This window comes from Hevea brasiliensis, chromosome 11 (genome assembly GCF_030052815.1).
Source record: "Hevea brasiliensis isolate MT/VB/25A 57/8 chromosome 11, ASM3005281v1, whole genome shotgun sequence".
NCBI classification, from domain to species: Eukaryota; Viridiplantae; Streptophyta; class Magnoliopsida; order Malpighiales; family Euphorbiaceae; genus Hevea; species Hevea brasiliensis.
In genome coordinates this window covers 81679574-81695943 of record NC_079503.1, presented here as the reverse complement: position 1 = coordinate 81695943, position 16370 = coordinate 81679574, and positions in this window count along the sequence as shown.

The following is a 16370-nucleotide window of genomic DNA, read 5'->3' as shown; positions in this document are numbered from 1 at the left end:
ACAATAAGAAACATTTTCTATGAAGGAAGTTTTGTCAAATTCTAACAGTAGATTGACCAATGGAATAGTGCAACTAAGAGCACCAAAACTAAAATTTGACAATTTGGCCAAAATGACTTAAGCTTTGAGAAAATGACCAAAACCAACAAGTTTGGTGACCAAAATGTGGTATGTGGGTGAAGTTGGAGTTCCCATACCTATTAAGCCTTAGAAAGTCAATAATTTGACTTGAATAGTGCAGTGCATAGTAACCCGAAACACAAAATTTCGAGAACGTCGAATTTAACACGTTAGAGCTAGGTAAATGTGAAGCTAAATTTATTTTGGATTTATGTTAAGTTCTAGTACTAAAACATTGTAAAATTGTGTGTTTTAGTTGAAAAGAATATCGGGAAGGAACCCGAGGAACCGAGTCGAGGCTAAGGGACGACTCGTTTGAGATTTGTGCACAACATCACTATGCTTTAAAATGTGTTGATAAAGTGAATGAAATATGTATTTTACATTTGCTTTGAATTATTGAGAATTTATTTGTGACATTAGTTATGATGTTTTGACTCAAATTGTTGGAAGTTATTGTGTATATTTGAAATGACAATGTTTAACAAATTGTTAAGATAAGTTTTGAAACCACAATATTATGACCATATATTTGAACACCTCACTAACACGATTAGTGGGGATAATTAGTTTCGAATTTTGATTCCTTCTCTGGAGAAGTGTTGAGGTGTGCCAGTAGAAGAGGATGTGAATGGATATCCATATATTTGAGCTAGCTAGCCTTGTGATGTGATTTCTCTTTAGCCTCTGGCTATTGAGATTCTATTTGTTTCGAATGGCATGATCTAACTGTGGGTTTTATGAAATGTGTTTTGATACTTCGAAATGAACTTGGTTTGCATTAAAATCTCATAATTCATGTTTTGTGTTTAATGCTCATGTTTAGTCAAATTTTTGAATAAATGTGATTTTATTTTGCATAAAGATTATTTTAGTATGTTGTGCACCACTGAGTCCTAGTACTCAGCGATAGCTTCTATTGCTGTCGCAGATACAGAGACTAGAGGAGCAGCAGACTGAGCTGCTGAGGTGTGAAGAGCTATCAGCTTGAAGTCTTCGGGTATAATTTATACCCTAACTGTAAACACTTCTTTTGATGTATATATTGCACATAAATGTATGGACATGTAAAAATGGGTCTTGAGCAGTTTGTATAAAATTTGTATAAAGTTGTAATATATATTGCAGTTTGGAATTCTCTTAATGTAAATATTGTAATGATGTATCTAAATTATTTTGTTTCAAATGAAATATGAATGAAATGGATTGCGAGTATTTTGATAGTGGATTTGAAATTTGAAAGTTGACAAATGTGTTGAGAAATTGATTGAGATTGAGCATGAAATTGAAGCAGTTGTTGAGAAAAATTTTTAGAAGTGCTTTTTACAGGTATTCGAAAAACGGTTTTCTCAAAATACAGAGGAAACTCTGTCAAAATTTTTATAAAATTTGCGAAAAACTAAAATGGACTAAAAATATTAAAACTCGGATTTAGGCGATTCTTGAACCGATGGAAACATAAGACATATTATAACATTTCATATGAAGAAAGTTAGACCAAATTATGAACTTAACTTGACCAAATTACTGAACGAAGTTGGATCAAAATCTGCCAGAACCCAAAATCTCAGCATGAATAGTGCACTTGAACGGTAATTGTATTTTGGCCATAACTTGAGCTACAAAACTCCGATTGAGGTGATCCAAAAATGAGAATACACTTAAGACAATAAGAAACATTTTCTATGAAGGAAGTTTTGTCAAATTCTAACAGTAGATTGACCAATGGAATAGTGCAACTAAGAGCACCAAAACTAAAATTTGACAATTTGGCCAAAATGACTTAAGCTTTGAGAAAATGATCAAAACCAACAAGTTTGGTGACCAAAATGTGGTATGTGGGTGAAGTTGGAGTTCCCATACCTATTAAGCCTTAGAAAGTCAATAATTTGACTTGAATAGTGCAGTGCATAGTAACCCGAAACACAAAATTTCGAGAACGTCGAATTTAACACGTTAGAGCTAGGTAAATGTGAAGCTAAATTTATTTTGGATTTATGTTAAGTTCTAGTACTAAAACATTGTAAAATTGTGTGTTTTAGTTGAAAAGAATATCGGGAAGGAACCCGAGGAACCGAGTCGAGGCTAAGGGACGACTCGTTTGAGATTTGTGCACAACATCACTATGCTTTAAAATGTGTTGATAAAGTGAATGAAATATGTATTTTACATTTGCTTTGAATTATTGAGAATTTATTTGTGACATTAGTTATGATGTTTTGACTCAAATTGTTGGAAGTTATTGTGTATATTTGAAATGACAATGTTTAACAAATTGTTAAGATAAGTTTTGAAACCACAATATTATGACCATATATTTGAACACCTCACTAACACGATTAGTGGGGATAATTAGTTTCAATTTTGATTCCTTCTCCTGGAGAAGTGTTGAGGTGTGCCAGTAGAAGAGGATGTGAATGGATATCCATATATTTGAGCTAGCTAGCCTTGTGATGTGATTTCTCTTTAGCCTCGGCTATTGAGATTCTATTTGTTTGAATGGCATGATCTAACCGTGGGTTTTATGAAATGTGTTTTGATACTTCGAAATGAACTTGGTTTGCATTAAAATCTCATAATTCATGTTTTGTGTTTAATGCTCATGTTTAGTCAAATTTTTGAATAAATGTGATTTTATTTTGCATAAAGATTAATTTAGTATGTTGTGCACCACGAGTCCTAGTACTCGTGATAGCTTCTATTCTTTGTCGCAGATCTGAGAGACTAGAGGAAGCAGACCGAGTCTTTGAGTGTGAAGAGCTATCAGCTTGAAGTCTTCGGATATAATTTATACCCTAACTGTAAACACTTCTTTTGATGTATATATTGCACATAAATGTATGGACATGTAAAAATGGGTCTTGAGCAGTTTGTATAAAATTTGTATAAAGTTGTAATATATATTGCAGTTTGGAATTCTCTTAATGTAAATATTGTAATGATGTATCTAAATTATTTTGTTTCAAATGAAATATGAATGAAATGGATTGCGAGTATTTTGATAGTGGATTTGAAATTTGAAAGTTGACAAATGTGTTGAGAAATTGATTGAGATTGAGCATGAAATTGAAGCAGTTGTTGAGAAAAATTTTTAGAAGTGCTTTTTACAGGTATTCGAAAAACGGTTTTCTCAAAATACAGAGGAAACTCTGTCAAAATTTTTATAAAATTTGCGAAAAACTAAAATGGACTAAAAATATTAAAACTCGGATTTAGGCGATTCTTGAACCGATGGAAACATAAGACATATTATAACATTTCATATGAAGAAAGTTAGACCAAATTATGAACTTAACTTGACCAAATTACTGAACGAAGTTGGATCAAAATCTGCCAGAACCCAAAATCTCAGCATGAATAGTGCACTTGAACGGTAATTGTATTTTGGCCATAACTTGAGCTACAAAACTCCGATTGAGGTGATCCAAAAATGAGAATACACTTAAGACAATAAGAAACATTTTCTATGAAGGAAGTTTTGTCAAATTCTAACAGTAGATTGACCAATGGAATAGTGCAACTAAGAGCACCAAAACTAAAATTTGACAATTTGGCCAAAATGACTTAAGCTTTGAGAAAATGACCAAAACCAACAAGTTTGGTGACCAAAATGTGGTATGTGGGTGAAGTTGGAGTTCCCATACCTATTAAGCCTTAGAAAGTCAATAATTTGACTTGAATAGTGCAGTGCATAGTAACCCGAAACACAAAATTTCGAGAACGTCGAATTTAACACGTTAGAGCTAGGTAAATGTGAAGCTAAATTTATTTTGGATTTATGTTAAGTTCTAGTACTAAAACATTGTAAAATTGTGTGTTTTAGTTGAAAAGAATATCGGAAGGAACCCGAGGAACCGAGTCGAGGCTAAGGGACGACTCGTTTGAGATTTGTGCACAACATCACTATGCTTTAAAATGTGTTGATAAAGTGAATGAAATATGTATTTTACATTTGCTTTGAATTATTGAGAATTTATTTGTGACATTAGTTATGATGTTTTGACTCAAATTGTTGGAAGTTATTGTGTATATTTGAAATGACAATGTTTAACAAATTGTTAAGATAAGTTTTGAAACCACAATATTATGACCATATATTTGAACACCTCACTAACACGATTAGTGGGGATAATTAGTTTCGAATTTTGATTCCTTCTCTGGAGAAGTGTTGAGGTGTGCAGTAGTAGAGGATGTGAATGGATATCCATATATTTGAGCTAGCTAGCCTTGTGATGTGATTTCTCTTTAGCCTCTGGCTATTGAGATTCTATTTGTTTCGAATGGCATGATCTAACTGTGGGTTTTATGAAATGTGTTTTGATACTTCGAAATGAACTTGGTTTGCATTAAAATCTCATAATTCATGTTTTGTGTTTAATGCTCATGTTTAGTCAAATTTTTGAATAAATGTGATTTTATTTTGCATAAAGATTATTTTAGTATGTTGTGCACCACTGAGTCCTAGTACTCAGCGATAGCTTCTATTCTTTGTCGCAGATCTGAGAGACTAGAGGAAGCGTGGTATTTCTTGAGGTGTGAAGAGCTATCAGCTTGAAGTCTTCGGGTATAATTTATACCCTAACTGTAAACACTTCTTTTGATGTATATATTGCACATAAATGTATGGACATGTAAAAATGGGTCTTGAGCAGTTTGTATAAAATTTGTATAAAGTTGTAATATATATTGCAGTTTGGAATTCTCTTAATGTAAATATTGTAATGATGTATCTAAATTATTTTGTTTCAAATGAAATATGAATGAAATGGATTGCGAGTATTTTGATAGTGGATTTGAAATTTGAAAGTTGACAAATGTGTTGAGAAATTGATTGAGATTGAGCATGAAATTGAAGCAGTTGTTGAGAAAAATTTTTAGAAGTGCTTTTTACAGGTATTCGAAAAACGGTTTTCTCAAAATACAGAGGAAACTCTGTCAAAATTTTTATAAAATTTGCGAAAAACTAAAATGGACTAAAAATATTAACTAGTTTTAATTTTAACTAAATGTTTTAAATACTTATTAGAAAATGCTCAACACTTATCAAAAATAAGAAAATTGTTTTAAAATCCCTTGTAGGGTACTTAATGAGTTATCGATAGGTAAAGTGCGATAGTTCATTAGGTATTCTACGGGATCATGTTATGCCTTACAGAGGGGTAAGGTGTGACAATATTTCTTTGATAAATACAACTGCTCAAGTGTCTTTAATTGATACATATGACATATTTACATCATGAATATGCACTAACGGAGGTCAACCTCCTTGTGTTTGATCTCAGGAAGTAGAAAATTTGGGAAAATGGAATGGAAGGAGGAGATCATTCCGAAGAACAATCTGTTGAGGCTGAGGTTCAAGGGGAAGCCCCAGCACTCTAGAATGTGAGTGGGTCAGCTACTCCAGCTCTTACTCCTGCACCGCAGTTCCCTGCTCAGTTTATACAACAGATGGCTACGTTTTTCCAGCAAATGGCAGGAAATGTGCCACCCCATGCTCAGATGCAAGTACCTGTAGCACAACCACAGCCCTCAGCTCGGCAATATGAAAAGTTGATGAAATTTGGGGCCACCAAGTTTAAAGGCACTGTGGATCCACTGGAGGTAGAACAGTGGTTGGAAAGAATGGAACGGGTTTTTAGAAAGCTGCAGTGTACGGAAGAGCTAAAGTTCGAGTATTCTGTTTCCTTGTTGCAAGGGGATGCGTATGAATGGTGGAATATGATCCCCCACAGCCTGGTTGAGCCACCCGTGTTAACCTGGTAAGACTTTTTGAGGGAGTTTCGACAGGAGTGGGTCCCCGATGCATATGTGGATATGAAGTTACAAGAATTCTTGAGTTTGAAACAAGGGGACAGAACCATAGCAGAGTATGAGAGAGACTTCTCAAGGCTAAGCCACTATGCTGGAAGCTTAGTCTTCACCCCCAGAGACAGATGTAAGAGGTTTGAGTCCGGGTTAAGGCCGAATTTGAGAATGCAAGTTGTGGGTTTCCGACATCAGAATTTCGCTAAGTTGATCTCATAGGCCCTGGAATTGGAAAGGATAGAATCAAAAGGGGCAGTGAAGAAGGGTACACAAGAGAAAGAGAAGACTGAAAAGACTACGGGACAAGCACCTGAGAGTGGTTCTGGGAAGAGGAAACAGTTTAGGGGATCCAGCTCCCGTAGATCTGGCAGAGAAAGATTCTCTAGCCAAAGACCACCTCGGTCTGGTCAGCAGACCCAGCAAGCACCCCGAGGAGCTCTATCAGTACGCTAGTGTGAAACTTGTGGTAGAACTCATGGTGGGGTTTGTTTCAAGGCTACTGGTGCATGTTTTAACTGTGGAGGGAGCAGACATTTTGCTAAGGATTACATTAGTCCGCGCCAGTCTGGACCTTCTGCTACATCTGAAGGATCAGCCCAAGTCTCTGCACCTAGAGGATCACAGCCAACTGCTAGAGGTAGAGGCAGAGGTAGGGGTCCTAGTAACACTCCTGGGAGTCAAAGCACTGTTAACTAGCCAGTATCCAGTGGCGCACCAGTCAGAGTGTATACCATGCATTAAAGGGAGGAGGCTGAAACGTCAGACGTAGTAGCTGGTATTTTCTCCATCCTTGACCAAGATGTAAATGTGTTATTTGATCCTGGCTCCATACATTCATATGTTAGTGCTAGTGTGATGTGTTCTACTGCTATTCAGTGTGTACCAATGGACTATGATGTGTTAGTAACTAGTCCATTAGGCCAGGAGGTCAGGTTAAATAGACTATATAGGGACTGTCCTTTGGTGATCCAAGGACACACTTTTCTATCTGATTTGATTGAAATGCCCTTCAGATATTATGATATTATCTTAGGCATGGATTGGTTAGCCAGGCATCATGCGATGATTGACTGTAGACTGAAGACAGTCACTTTTGGTCTTCCTCAGTATGGTGATGTAGTAATACATGGGGAGAGGCAGTTATTGCCTTCAAATATCATTTCAGCTGCACTGGCCAGAAAAATAATTAGGAAAGGGTGTGAGGCATACTTGGCACATGTGATAGACACCCAAGTGGGGATTCCAGCACTTAGGGACATTCCTACTGTATGTGATTTTCTAGATGTATTTCTTGATGAATTGCCAGGATTACCTCCAGAAAGAGAGGTGCAGTTTGAGATTGATGTTATGCTTGGTGTGGACCCAATCTCTATAACGCCATACAGAATGGCACCAGCAGAACTAAAAGAATTGAAAGTACAATTGCAAGAGTTGCTTGACAAGGGCTTTATCCGCCCTAGTGTGTCACCTTGGGGAGCGCCAGTGCTGTTTGTTAAGAAGAAGGATGGCACTCTCCGCTTGTGTATTGATTATCGGCAGTTGAATAAGGTGACAATAAAGAATAGATACCCATTGCCCCGTATTGATGACTTATTTGATCAGTTGAGGGGTGCAGCTTTGTTCTCTAAAATTGACCTGAGATTAGGTTATTATCAGCTGAAAGTACAAGAGCAGAGTATTTCCAAAACTGCCTTCAGAACCCGCTATGGCCATTATGAGTTCTTAGTTATGCCATTTGGGTTAACTAATGCTCCGACTGCTTTTATGGATCTGATGAACACTATCTTCAGACCATACCTCGACCAGTTTGTTGTGGTATTTATAGATGATATATTGGTCTATTCGAGGGATGCAGAAGAGCATGATAGACATCTGCGGATTGTACTACAGACTTTGAGTGAGAAACAACTATATGCCAAATTGTCGAAATGTGAATTTTGGCTGAAGGAGATATCCTTTCTGGGGCACATAGTATCAACAGAGGGTATTAAGGTAGATAGCAAGATAGAAGCTGTCCTTAATTGGAAGCCACCCAGAAATATCACAGAGATTCATACTTTTTTGGGGTTAGCTGGATACTACCGTCAATTTGTGAAGGGATTCTCCATGTTGGCATCTCCATTGACCAAGCTGCTTAGAAAGGATGTGAAATTTCAGTGGATGGACAAATGCCAGCAAAGTTTTGATGAATTGAAAAGATGTTTGACTGAGGCTCCAGTCCTAACTTTACCTACACTGGGTAAAGAATATACAGTTTACAGCGATGCTTCTCACAATGGGTTAGGCTGTGTATTGATGCAAGATCGAAATGTCATTGCCTATGCATCACGCTAGCTAAAACCGCATGAGAGGAATTATCCGACACATGACTTGGAGCTTGCAGCCATTGTGTTTGCTCTTAAGATCTTGAGGCATTATTTGTATGGGGAGAAATGTTACATCTACACAGATCATAAGAGTTTGAAGTATTTGGGCACCAAGAAAGAGTTGAATTTGAGACAGAGGAGATGGTTAGAGTTCATAAAAGACTATGATTGTCTGATAGACTATCAGCCATGGAAAGCTAATGTGGTGGCTGATGCCTTAAGTCGCAAGACTATGGCAAGTCTACGGGTTGCTCCTTTGTCTTTGGTGCATGAGTTAAGATCATTACATGCCAGCTTAGAGGTTAATGACGATGGACAGACAGCAGTTGTATGGCATGTATAGCCAGTGTTGATTGATCATATTAGAATGGCTGTTCAAAATGATCAGAAATATCAGAAGCTGTTGCAAGAAGTCCGGCAGGGCAAGAAACCAGAATTCTCAATAAGAGATGATGATCTATTGCTACACCAAGGCAGAATGTGTGTTCCTAATGATGTTGATTTAAGGCAGATCATTTTGAAGGAAGCACATGAGTCTCCTTTTGCCATGCACCCTGGTGGTACAAAAATGTATAGAGGGCTAAAAAAGCATTACTGGTGAATGGGTATGAAAAGAGATGTGGCAGAATTTGTTTCCAAATGCCTAACTTGTCAGCAAGTAAAGGCAGAGCATCAAATACCAACTGGGTTATTACATCCACTACCAGTGTCAGAATGGAAATGTGGGAGAATAACTATGGATTTTGTGATGGGACTTCCGAGAACACAGAAGAGTCATGATGCAGTATGGGTCATTGTTGACAGACTAACCAAGTCTGCTCATTTTCTGCCAGTCCGAATGGACTACAGTTTAGAAAGATTGGCCAAATTGTACATTGATGAGATTGTGAAACTGCATGGCGTGCCAGTATCCATTGTATCAGACAGAGATCCTAGGTTAACTTCTAGATTCTGGGGTAGTCTTCAGAGAGCCCTAGGAACTAGATTGAACTTGATCGCATTCCACCACAGACGGATGGCGATCGAGAGGGTAATTCAGATCTTGGAGGATATGCTACGGGCTTGTGTGATTGAGTTTGAGGGCAGTTGGGATACACACTTGCCTTTGATTGAGTTTGCTTACAACAACAGCTACCAATCAAGCATTGGGATGCCTCTATATGAAGCTTTGTATGGCAGAAAATGTAGAACCCCGTTGTGTTGGGATGACGTGGGTGAAAGAAAGATGATTGGACCCGAAATTGTTCAGCAAACTGAGGAGAAGATCAGGGTGATCAGAGGTCGACTTAAGACTGCATCAGACCGTCAGAAGTCCTACATTGATTTGAAGAGAAGGGATATTAAATATGTAGTGGGTGAGAAAGTATTCCTCAAGGTTTTTCCATGGAAGAGGATTATGAGATTTGGCAGAAAGGGGAAACTAAGTCCTCGTTTCATTGGGCCATATGAGGTTCTGGAAAGAGTGGGTCCTTTGGCATATCGGTTGGTATTACCTCCAGAGTTGGAGAAGATACATAACGTCTTCCATGTGTCTATGTTGAGGAGGTATCGATCAGACCCATCTCATGTACTACCAGTGGAAGAAATTGAAGTAAATCCAGACCTCATATATGAGGAAGAACCCATAAAGATTCTGGCTTATGGGGTGAAGCAGCTACGGAACAAGCAGATACCGTTGGTAAAAGTGTTGTGGAACCATCATTCGGGCCAAGAGGCTACTTGGGAATGAGAGGAGGACATGAGGAGACAGCACCCACAGCTGTTCAGAGATTGATACCAGGTAAAATTTCGAGACGAAATTTATTTAAGGGGGGGGGGAGAATTGTAACACCCCCATTTGTAAAGCTTGGTATATTTCACTGTTCTGGTGACCGTTGTCGGTCCGGACAATTAAGGGGATTAGAACCACACTTAAGACAACTAAAGAAGCCATAAATACAAATAATTAGTAATTGCCAATTAGTTAAGTATAAATAAGAAAAACAAAACATAAGAGGTTAAACGAGCCAAGAGTCATAGCGATGGGTGACCGTCTCGGGAACAACTGCGAAGTCATTTTAAACTCAAATTTCGAACCGTAAAATGTGACGCCGCAGTCCTTAGGACCCTTATGAACACAGTGGAAAAGAGAAAATCACGAAAAAGAACTGTTAAGCCAGTCAAATAATTAGGTCAGGTAGCCGGAAGAAATATTGAATTATTTGTAAACTGGGATGAACCGGCGAGGGCAATTTGGTCAATTGACCTCGAGAGCTGATTTCTGACCTAACTGTCAAATAAAATCGGAGAAAAAAAAATTTCAGAGTCGGGAATTAAATTAAAGAACTAATAGAAAAAAAAAGGAAAGAAAATGAAAAAGGTATAGGAAGATGACATCATGCATGATGCCATAAAAGTCATAATTAATATAATTAATTAAATTGGAATTTATGGTCTTCCTAAAGACAAAATACTTAAAAGAAAAGAAAAGGAAAAAAAAATAGTATCATTTGGTCTTCCCTTCCAAACCGTCTCCCATCTCCCTCACTTCTCCATAAAAAGTCCTCCATTAACGCTTGTCTTCAAGCTTTGAAACCCTTACCAAATCCCAACTTCTTCTATAATCACTCCATAAAACCTTATTCCCTTCCCTTGAGAAAGAAATTTAACAAGAAAGAAAGAAGAAAAGAGGAGAAAAATTGAAGATTGGATATCAAAGTTGAGGTAAACACATCAATTTGAAAGTTTGAGATTATTTGTTGTGTTTTTAGCTTGAATTACTTGTAAATAAACTTAAAATAAAAAAAATATGTGTGAGGGACTAAACTGAAATTCATCCAGTAGGGAAGGGAGAGTGATTTGCATGAGTTTGATTGAGTTAAACATGTTAAAATGCTTGAATGAGTTGAAAGATTGTGTTTATATGTTTTGAATTAGTTAATTACAAAATTAGTGTGAATTAGGGTTTGGACATTAGGGTTTAGAGACCAAGAATGTGAAGAAGTGCTAAATGATGTCTTTGACATAGTTTAAGGAAAGAAATGGTCATTTGTGACCTAATTAAGTGTGTTAGAAGTGTTTGAATCAAAGCCAAATTCGGATTGGGTATGCACCATGACTAAAAGTCAACTTTGAGGGGCCAAAAATGAAATTTTACAAGTCCAATTGATATGGGACCAATTGGGGATGAAAATAGGCACTAAATGACACAATTTTCATTTAGGAAGCATGCCCAAAAAGTGACTAAAACCTAGTGAACAAATTGATCAAAGTTGAAAAATTGCAGGCCGCCTCTGCACAAACTGACCAAATGAATAGTGTTTATTCATTTGGTCATAACTTGAGCTAGGCAGGTCAAAATAACCTGAAATTTTACCAGTGGTTAGATGAGATATAGATCTAAAACTTTCATGAAGAACACAAACCCAAATTATGCCCTTAACCCACTCAAATTACTGAGCAAAGTTGGTGACTTGAATCTGCAGAACTACAGATTTGCCATATGAACAGTAAAGTTTCAATGGCTATAACTCTCTCTAGAAAACTCCGATTTAGGTGATTCTTGAACCGATGGAAACCTAAGACATAGTAGAACATTTCATATGAAGAAAATTAGACCAAATTATGGACTTAACTTGATCAAATTACTGAATAAAATTGGAGCAATAAATCTGCAGAACTAAATTCTGTAGCATGAACAGTAAACGTAAATTGCATATAACTTGAGCTACAAAACTCCAATTGGAGTGATTCAAAAAGGAGAATAAACTTAAGACAATAAAGAACATTTTCTATGAAGGAAGTTTTATCAAATTCCAACAGTAAAATGACCAATGGAACAGTGAAACTGAGACACCAAAAACTGAAAATTGACAATTTTGCCTAAAAGACTTAAGTGTTGAGAAAATGACCAAAACCAACAAGTTTGGTGACCAAAATGTGGTATGTGGGTGAAGTTGGAATTCCCATACCTATTAAGCCTTAGAAAGTCAATAATTTGACTTGAATAGTGTAGTGAATAGTAACCCGAAACATAAAAATTTCGAGAACGTCGAATTTAGCACGTTAGAGCTAGATAAAAATGAAGTTAAATTTATTTTTGGATTTATGCTAAGTTATGGTACTGAAACACTGTGAAACTGTGTGTTTCAGCTGAAAAAGACTTGAAAGCTTTGAGAGACTGAGTCAAGGCCTAGAGGCGACTCACGTCAGGTTTGTGCACAATAAACCTTATTTGAACCTTTTGTCATTGAAAAATTGATTTAATGTGATTTATGAAAATTTGAAGTTAATTATGAATTGTATTGCCATCTTGTGAATGAAATTATGACTTTGGAAATTTATTGGATTTCTCACGAATCATTTGAATAAAATGTTTGAAATTGATTTTTGATTTTCACTTAGCATAACAGTGCCTTATTATTCCTCCTCCATTTATGGGATGAGATCGATTATTTTCCTCCCTCTCTGGTTTACCAGTTGAGGTTGTAGATCGGATGAGTACTCATTAGCTAGCTAGCCACCTCCCTCATTGATTTAGATTAGTGGGGTTGTAGATTGCTTTGTCGTGGTGTACAACACGGCATTGATCGGAAATTTTGTGTCATGGCTTAAGTTGTGTATGAATTGGCAACACTGTGTTTCTTAAATTATTTGACTAAATTGTATTATTATGAGCTTTGATAATTTGTGAAATGTGATTGAGAAATATTTAAACTGTGTTTTGGCAATGAATGATTTATGTATTATATTTTAAATTTTTATTATGCACCACTGAGTATTTTTATACTCAGCGATAGCTTATTTTGCTGTCGCAGATAAGAGCAAAGAGAAAGCAGCAGAGTGAGCTATGGGATTGACAAGAACTCTTGATCACTTTTGTACAGATATTGTTTTATACCCTTGTAATTATTTTAATGTAAATACTGTAATGTCATAAGTATTAATGTAAAGTGAGCAGTTGTATAATAAATTGTAATAATATTATTTTTGGATTTTATATCTGCAAATTTAATTTGTGCATACTATGTTGATGGAATTATTTGAAATGGTTTGTTTTCAAAATTTTGAGTTGACTTGAAATTATTTGGTGATTGCGAGTTGTGTAAAATTATTGGAAGTGCTTTTTATAGGATTTTGAAGAACGGTTTTCTCCAAATACAAACGAAACTCTGTCAAAATTTTTATAAAATTTACAGTAGAATTAAAATGGACAAAAATTCTTACTAGTTTATAAGCTTTGAATAAATAATTTTAATTCCTATCAAAATGCTCACCACTTCCAAAATGCAAGAAAATAGTTTTAAAATCCCTTGTAGTGTACTTAATGAATTATCGGTAGGCGAAGTTCGGTAGTTCATTAGGTATTCTACGGGATCATGTTATACACACATATAACAATAATGAAAGATGATGAAAATACCTGTTGAGAGTATTTGGTGGAAAAAGGAGGTGATAAACAGATTTTGAGAGCAAAGTTTAACAGAAAGAGATGATTATGGTATATATATTTCAAGAGTTCTATTAGGTATAGAATGGGATAAGAGTTATTATTGAACTGGGTTGTTTAGATTACAGATATATATTTAATTTTAAAAATAATATATATATAAATAAATAAATAAGCAGGTCATTCAATAAAATATTTCTCTTTTTTTTTAGATAAATATATTAAATTATTGTTGGCTAATTAAAATAAATAAATAATAAATAGATAAAATATTTGGTTTCCACAAGTTGGGAAGGAACAACATCTGACTTAAGAATTATGAAAAATGCACTAACTAGAGGAGTGGACTTGTTACATCTTGTTTTAATGATATTGAGTTTTTTTATTAGGAAAATACTATCTTGTTGATGTTGGGTTCATATTGAGGAGTGGACTTGTTACATCTCATAGAGGAGAGCGTTATCACTTGAAAGAGTATTCAAGAAATCCCCACAAAATGCAATTATTTAATCTTCGACATGCATCTTTAAGGGATGCAATGGAATGGCCATTTGGTGTATTAAAGAAGCGATTCCCCATCATAGCAAGTTCAATAGAGCCACAATATGGTGTTGATACATAAAAAGAAATTATTTTGGCTTATTGTATTTTGCATAATTATTTGATTAGTGTAGATCCAGATATGGATATACTTGTTGAGATTGACAATGAACTTAATAACAGTAGTAGCCCACAAGAGCATTATTGTCGCACTGATAGAGATAAAAATAAAGATGAAATTAAAGGAGAATTGCTAAGAGATTCCATAGCAAAAAATGTGCGAGCATAATAAATTTGATGTTGAGAAATATTTTAGTTATGGTTTTTATTTTTTATGCTTTAATGTTTAGAAATGACCATTTTTTGATACTTTAATTGGTTTGCTTATTAGTTTTGCTGTCTTTTTTTACGCAATATTAACATATGTCAATTGATATTTTGCCTATTCAAATATTATGTCATTTCCTTATGTAATGTTAACATATTTCAATAATTGATTGCTTATTAAATTAATTAATGATAGTTTGATTATTTTTATGTTATTATAAGGATGCCAGAAGGTAAAAAGAATGTGGGTGAAAATAATGGAGATGGTCAATGCAATTGGACATTGCAGTTGGATGATGCTGTTGTTGATGCATACTTACATCAACATATTTTGGGAAATAAAGCCAATGAAACTTTTACCACACGTGCATTGAATAATATTGTGAAAGAAATAAAGGACAAATTTTCTGACAAACCATTAGATAAAGAAAAAGAATCCAAAATTGCTTGAAAAATATAAAGAGGCCATTTTCAGAGATGTTATGATATTTTTAAGAATGGGATGAGTGGCTTTGCTTGGGATCTAGTTAATGAAAAGTGGAATGCCGAACCTGAAGTATGGGAAAAGTTGATTGAGGTATGTTTCCTTGCTTAATGATTTTTTTTTTTGTTGATATTTTTATTTATGTGGTTCTACATTGAAAATTTATTTTAATCATTTTAAGGTTAAACCTCAATATTGCTGAATGGAAGAACAAGTCTATTAAAAATTATAAAAAGTTAGTTTAACTATATGGTCAAGATAGGGCTATAAGATAACATGCTGAAACTGCATCATAAATAAGGCAAAGGAAAACAAACAACAGGAGAGAACAATCTGGTGCACTTACCATAAAATAGCATTGATTTCATGGCATCTCAACAACAGGTAAATTTAGAAAATGTTAAAAATTGTAATGACGATGTTGAAATTTTGAAGCCTCGTGAAGTAACTATGAGATCTCGAACTCATTTTGAGGCCGCAAATTCCCATATGCATATGAAAGTTAAGAATAAACCTGTTGATGATGCAACAATGTTAACCAAGGGAGCACTTGATAAAAGGTCATAAGCTATTATGAATTCAGTTTTTGAGTTGATAAAACCTAATCAACTTCCAATTCCAAAAAGTGATGTGTGGAGTCTTTTAGTAGACTTCAAATCTCCAAAAGTGATGTGTGGATTCTTTTACTATATTCATGTCTACTTATTATCTTTTTCTTATTCAAAAGCCTGAAATGTTGAGAGCTTTGCTTGGATATCCTTGAGAAAATCGCAAAGACTTGATACACATAATTGGTGATAATGCACCAAGAAATTAGTCAAGTTGAAAGTTAAATAAATGCAATGAGAAGTAATTAGATAATTTTTTTTTTTGGGAACATTTTGTAATCAGGATAATATGTTTACATTATATTAATATTTTTATTTATGAATGTCATTTGGTTTAGTTAATGAATTTATATAATATTTTTATTTATGAAATTTTATATTATAAAATATTTTACATAATATTTTGAAATTTCTTGGCCAGAAAAGCCACTTATATCATTTTATTCATGATTTTTCTAAGATTTTTTAAGAAAATCAGAATATGTGCTAAGTCTTTCTCTCAAAAAATTGCCCCCTTGTATATTCAAGTGGCTTGAACGCTCGCAATTCAGATATAGTTTTGCAAATAAAAATATATAGATCTACCGATTTATTTTGACTTTTTTTAAAAGTTTAATTTTGCAAAATCATAAGTAAAATATGCTCTTATTTTTATTCAAAGAGTCTACAAAAATTGGCACAACTCATTGTAC